Source organism: Peromyscus californicus, unplaced genomic scaffold, assembly GCF_007827085.1.
Source record: "Peromyscus californicus insignis strain IS unplaced genomic scaffold, ASM782708v3 Scaffold_9__1_contigs__length_137607984, whole genome shotgun sequence".
NCBI lineage: Eukaryota > Metazoa > Chordata > Mammalia > Rodentia > Cricetidae > Peromyscus > Peromyscus californicus.
Window position 1 is genome coordinate 89,101,923 of NW_026294617.1, and position 7,063 is coordinate 89,108,985.

General features: G+C 39.1%; 1 non-coding gene across 1 annotated transcript; it reads left to right on the forward strand.

The window, feature by feature from the left end:
* The first annotated feature begins 2,917 nt into the window (after positions 1–2,917).
* Positions 2,918–3,021, forward strand: LOC128106779 (U6 spliceosomal RNA). The gene has a single exon (XR_008216832.1). It is a non-coding gene; the product is annotated as a U6 spliceosomal RNA (small nuclear RNA).
* Positions 3,022–7,063: the final 4,042 nt, after the last annotated feature.

The following is a 7,063-nucleotide window of genomic DNA, read 5'->3' on the forward strand; positions in this document are numbered from 1 at the left end:
GTTTGATACCCTTCAGTGAAAAGCCTTGTGGGATTACTATGTATTATTAAATAAATTGCTTTAAACTTTCTTTTCTATTTTCGTTTCTTTTCTTTATAGAAAAAAATTATGAAAACTTATTGTCTTCTACCTTGGTACTATATTTACATTTCAATTACATTTTAACTTTAGCTGCACAACACCCAAAGTTGTAGTGCCACCAATTATATTGCTAGTAGGTTATATAATCTCCCAATTACAACCAAAAATAAATGCCAGGTGTTTGAATATGGAGTCATTAGAATGTACAGGAAGGGCTGCAGCTGACCTTAGTCTGTCTTGCTCAAATATAACATAAAACTCACAAGAGGAAAGAACTAAAAATTAACACATGGATTCAACTGCCTGTACCCCAGAAACCAGGATGGAGACAGGAGGAAGGAGAAAGAAATGTCCTTGATGTGCACTTGACACTGGTCCTCTCCTTTCTGTGGCTCTTTGGGTTCATTAGATGGATTTTTTCTCCTCTTTTTTTTTTCATAGTTTCATCTTGACCAATAGTAGGATATGTTACAAATCTATATGGTAGTTAAAGAATTAAAATGTGTATCTTCTACCCAAAAGTGAGCAGTTGGAATTGCATTAATTACCTAAATGTTTTCTCTTTAAAAAAGGAAAAAAAATAAAAGACAGAAAACACAGTCAATTTATCAATTCATGTTTGAAAGAGAGAAATAATTTGAACCCACAAGCCATTTTTATGTACAACTACAGAGTCTTTTACTCATAATTTTATTTTATGAGATTTAGTATCAATATTTGTTTAACATTCTTTCTTAGTATACTTCAGTTTTGCTAAACATTTTATAATGCTGCTTAGCTAAATAATTGCCCACAATAGATGAGGTCATCTTTGCTGAGTATGTAGCATATTCAAATACAGTCTGAAACCATATAATCTGTCTGGTCTGAATCATCCTGACTTCATACTGAGCCAGACCCTCTCTTTGAACCTGCCTATCATCTCATACAGAGCAGTCTAGCAACTGTGGCCATTGGCACTTTTATCCTTACTATTTCACCTTTGCTGTATTATTTTGTGATCATATTAACATATTCTGTAGTGATATATTGTGTACCTAATAAAATTTGCCTGAAAGTCACAGAAGGAGAGCAAGCCACCTCTTAACAGACCAACTCCTCAGCCTGCAAGTTCATGTGCAGGCAAGCACACTCATGCATGCACAGAGGCCAGAGGAAGACATCTGGTGTAATGCTTTATATCTCCCTGCCTTATTCCTTAGAGACTGGGTATATCACTGCATCTGGATGTAGGCTGGTGGGTACAAAGCCCCAGTGGCCCTCCCATTTCTATTCCACAGCACCGGGGTTGCAGGTGTATGCAGCCTTGCCTGTACTTTGACATAGGTCCTGGACATCTGAAATCAGTTCATTGTACTTGAGCAGCAAGTGTTCTTAACACTAAGTCATCTCCCATGTTACTTATTTTTAACAAAAATAGACCACAGATCTTGCTTTTGTTATCCTATCAATTCTATGTATTTATACTCATTTTAGCTAATGGTTCATCTTTATCCTCATATAATTAATTGTCGAAAAATATCATGCCATCCTTCCAGATGTTTATCCACATCTTGCACTGTTAATCCTCCTCTCCCATCAGCTGCCATCACTGTGGTCAGAACATTGAGATGACATTACCTGGACTTTCAGGATAAACCTACAGATGTTTTCCTATTTATACCATTGTCAGATTTTTGTCAATGTTTATTCTATCATTTTAAATCTCAGATCAGATCATAAAATATCTTGTTGAGAATATTCAAATGGTCACTCCATCATTCAAAGAATCCAGTGAACTTTGATTTACAACTTCTACATGGAGTAGTTCCTTGAGAACTCTCTGAAGAACAACTCTAGGGAGTGCATTGGTTCTCTCCTTCTTCCACTTTTATGTTACCTCTGGGAATCAAACTCATGTCTTCATACTCATGTGGTGAGTACTTTTAATGCTGAGCCATCTCACTAACACCCAAATGCCTGTTTAGTAGAGTTTACTATAATGTCTTATATCAAATATAGTTCTATAGTGCTATTCACAGTTGCTTGTTCCTCTTTAAAGCACACTTCACATCTTCTGTATCAGGCATCTATTTGTTCAAAGTTCTTTTTTTCTCTAAAACATGTAGATGCAGAGATCTTTACAGTTTCTTCTACTGCTCTCTTTACAGTGGATGCTTCACAATAATGTTATTTACAGTTTTATGTTAGACATATTATTATGTAAGATAAAAACACGGACATTTGGCACAGTCTAGTCCATATAAAATAGTTTTATAATTAAGTGTTTTAGAGTAAAAGACTTTAACAAAGAGCATATCAATGCTTTAAGATTTCTCCAAACACTCATACCTGTACAAAGTAAGGTACTCAAAGAGTGTGTGTGTGTGTGTGTGTGTGTGTGTGTGTGTGTGTGTGTGTGTTCATAGATGTTGAGGCTTCAGCCAATATCTGTGTTATTTTGGCCCTGTGATACTACAATACCTTGGAACATGTGGAACATGTGATATAGTTGCATAATTCATGGTGATCAAGGAGTAAATATAGAAAGAAAATTGGTGTTACAACAATCTAATAACTCTTTGATCACATACTTCCAATGAGTGAACTGTGTCAGTCATATCATATCCCATATCCTAAAGTTTCCTATATCCTAATAGTGCCACATGAGAGCCATATATGGACATTATAGACTCAAACTGTATCACATCAACTGAAAGAAGGAAAGATTCATTGTTCTGAGGTTTCAATCCTTGAATGAACTGGTTGCTTGTATGTCTATTACAAACAAGGCCAACTATTATAGTCGTAGGGGTTAATGTTATGATGTGGCAGGCAGGAAGGTTAATAAGCAAGCTTGCTTGCTCAGCAGCACATATACTAAATTTAGAGCAATACAGAGAACCTTAGCATGGTCCCTGTGGAGATGGTACTCAAATTCATGAAGCATTCTGTATTTTAAAATAATATGACTGATTAATAACACCTTTTGAAACCTACTAGACTGTATATAATCATAGAAGATTAATAAGGTCAATATTATCATTATACAATCACCTCCAAAAGATCCTACATCTCAACCCTATTGCCTTGCAGTCAAGCATTCAATAAGTACATGAGCTGTTGAATAAGGGTGAAGATTCATACCATAATAATCTACCCATGAATCCAGAGCAAAATGTACTCAGTGTATCTCCATGTTGTTATGTGTCTTAGAGGAGGATTCTTGGGGTAGTTTATTTTGTGCAATATATTAAGAATTGTATATTTTAGAAAGAAAACTTGCACAGAATAATTGAATGTAACAGGTGAAGACAGGTGGCCGAAAAGGCAGGAATGTGGGGGCAGCCACTAATGGGAGGTGAAGTAACAGGTACATAGAGAAAGAAGGCTACAGTTACTAAAGACTCATAATACGACAGCCACAGTTAGGGACATAATAACAATGACAAACTTTCTTCTAACGAACAGTTCCCATTGGGATTGTGGGAGAGACCTCCTCAGAAGTGGGGCTCTACACAGGTGCTCTGGGTCAGACATTTTTTGGCTTCAGGGATTTGTTCCTTCTGGACTTATTCTCCTGGTTTTTTTCCTTCATTGTAAGTTATTCAAAAAAATTGTAATGGCTGTGATAGCCTCAAGGTGTGTGTTTATGGAGAGGGGCACAATGCTGCAAGGAGCATCCCCTCTTAAACCGACCAGTTCTATTTTCTTAATAAGTCTAAGCTCCTTTGAACCTCCTTCAATGAATCTTTTGTCCCCCTAATGTTGATAGTCCCAAGACCAAGATTCCACAGGAAATGAAGATTCAACTCCTACCTGTGAGTCCTGGAAAATCAAAAAGAATTTCAGAAAATCCAAGGTAAAAAAAATCACTGAGTTAACATTCCTGTTGTCAAATGGAGGTAGAAGGATAGTAAGGAAGGTTTAACCCAAAGTCAAACCAAAAATCATCAATCTGTTAAATTCTGAAAATCCATGTTCAGTATCTGGATCACACAGGCATGTTTAGAGGGCTATATACCTTGTGCACACCTACAGATGCGTTCACTACATCCACATGGCCCCTGATTAGCCTGCCTCTGCTCATTCTGCAGTTTCCATAAGCAAAAGTTCCACGAAATTTTTTTCTTCTTTAATGTCTTTCTTTTCTTTTCTTTTTCTATAACATTTTTTTATTGATTATTTTGGAATTTCACATCATGTACCCCAATCTCTATATCTGCCCCTCACCCATACAACATTCCCTCCAAATGCCTCCCCACCACTGGCCACTGGCAAATTATTTAAAAACAAAACAAAACAAATAGAAAAAAAAAAACCAAAAACCTCTTGCCTCCACCTTTCCCATCTCTCCAACACCTCTTCGTTTGTCCAGTGGCATTGGGAACTAAGGTGTGTCACTCAGTATACCCTTTTGTATAATCAGATCCACTCACAAATTTTCATTGCAGTGTCATTGTTCTGGTTCAAGAACTCTGGCCTTTGACACACCATCATTACTTAATGCTCACTGAAACTCCCCTTGGATAGCCTGTTATCGCCCCAAGTCATGGAAATCCTGCAGCTATGGTTATGCAGGACCAGTCCTTTCACAAGCTCCAGCCGGTCACAGAGGGAAGATGTTAGGGTGGACCAAGGCAGGGCCCAGGATCAGTCTGGTCAGTCTGATCAGTCTGGGCCACTGGGACCACCCCATCAGGTGAGGGGCGGAGCCAGCATTCCTAGGCCCATGCCATCAGGGCCAGCTTTTCCATGTCAGTGGTGAGGGGTGAGGACATATCTCCCTAGTGCAGGGACCAGCTCTCCTGCTGTAGTGTCCAGTGAGGAGCAGGGACAGCTATCCCAGGGTCCCTGAAGGGTGGGGCCGGCTCAACACAGGCCCCAGGTTTCGGGTTTCAACAGGCATGTTTCCTGTGGCCCCAGTGGTAATATGGACAAAGACAACAACACAGACCCCAGGTACAGCAGGAACACAGACCCAGATGTGGTGATATTGTGTTCCTCAAAGTATTGTGCACCCTAATAAACTTATCTGGGGTCAGAGAACAGAATAGTCACTAGACATAGAGGACAGAAAATGTTGGCACTCACACCTTTAATCCTAGCCTTCTGGAGGCAGAGATCCATTTGGATCTCTGTGAGTTTAAAGCAACACTGGAAACAGCCAGGCATGGTGACTCACACCTTTAATCCCACAAAGTGAGCCTTTAATCCCAGGAAGCAGAATTGTATTTAAGGTGTGAGGACAAGGAAGCAGAGCTGGTTAAACACTCAGGCTTTTGAAATTCAGCTGAGATTCATTCTGGATAAGGACTCAGAGGCATCCAGTCTGAGGAAACAGGATCGGCTGAGAAGTTGGCCAGGTGAGGTTAGCTGTGGCCTGTTCTGTCTCTCTGATCTTTCAGTGTTCACTCCAATACCTGGCTCCGGATTTGTTCTGATTAATAAGATCATTTAAAATTCATGCTACACCCAGACATGGCCCTTGACACAATGACCCTGTGTGGCAGCACAGGCCACTCAGTTCACCATGGCCCTTGTTCTATGGCTTTTCTAGTTGCAGCTTTGAATCACTCTCACTTCATACATTAGCTTTCCAAGGACTGCTTTTAGGTACTCCAACCTGGTTATACAATGCCAGGTTTGCAAGGTTTCCTTCAAAATTTCGATGGAACCTTCCACAACCATAATTCTTATATGATATACATTAGAAAACCAGCATCATATGGTTGATGCCAACGTCTGCTTCCTTTGCAAACCCAATTTGAACCATGGATGTAGCAGCCTTTAAGTACTAGGAAGGGTGAATAATGCAAAATCATCCTGAGGAATAATTCTTTAAGGGATCCTTTTTGAGCAAGCTATCCTCATGCTCTTTTCTCAAATGTAACTCTGCAAAAGCAGTTGCTACCTTTACATGTTTCTGCTTTTGATGGCTGAACCTTACTTATTCTTGAGATTTCCTTCAGGAAGTCCTTCTCATCCCTTTTCAAAGCACCAGGCTTCTTTTTAATTGTGCTGATTTCTCTGGCATATAGAAGCTCCATTCCCAAAGCCTTGTACATTTTCTTTGGGCTCTGTTTCCTCCTTGAAATCTGTATAAAGGTAGCCAGGACAGAGCAGGCTGCTGTCAGAATACTGGGCTGTCATGAAATTTATGGGTCTGGCTGAACTAGTGTGTCAATTTTAAACACAGCCTATCATAAAATCTTAGACCACAAACAGAGTGAGGGCAAGAATTTCTTCAGAATGTAGCATGACTACCCTGTGAGCCAATTTAGAATTAGTCATTATTTTTGTCTGTAACACAGCCTAACTACCTTATCAGTATTCATACCTTTATAACTTTAAAGAACTACCCAGTAAGCTTCTTTGGGGGAAGTCTAGGTTCTCTTTAACCTGTGTCTTCAAACTCCCCCACATTCCTCCTATAAAACATTTCCTAGGCATCTGAACCACATCTTCAGGTACAGTCACAACAATGATTCCACTACTTGCTACCAATTGTATGGGGGTACCTTTTCATTACTGTGAAAAAATATTTAATACTAACAATCCAAAGAAGGTTTATTTTCATTGATTCACAATTTCAAGATACACGTATCATCATAGATTGAGGTCTGGAAGAGTACAGCACATGTAGGTGGGTGTAAACGTAGATGATGCTATTTACCTCATGATGGCCTAGAAGTAAAAAGCTAAACAAGATGTACTCAGCATCATAATACTCACTTCTGGGGCACACCTCTGAAACTCTAGCTTCTTCTTGTATCAAACTGTAAAGTTTTCAGTATACCCCAAAGGATGGATGGACTTGTGATCAAGCCTTAAACATGTGAGGCAATGGAGGACATTTTAGAACCAAACTACAGAAATGGCCAAATACATTTATTTCAAAATTGCAATGCCCTAATTTGCAAAAACTGCACTTGTGATACTTATTGTTCTCTATGTGGTCTTTGTACCTGTAGTCCTCTATGACAGATTCCCAGATGTTTTC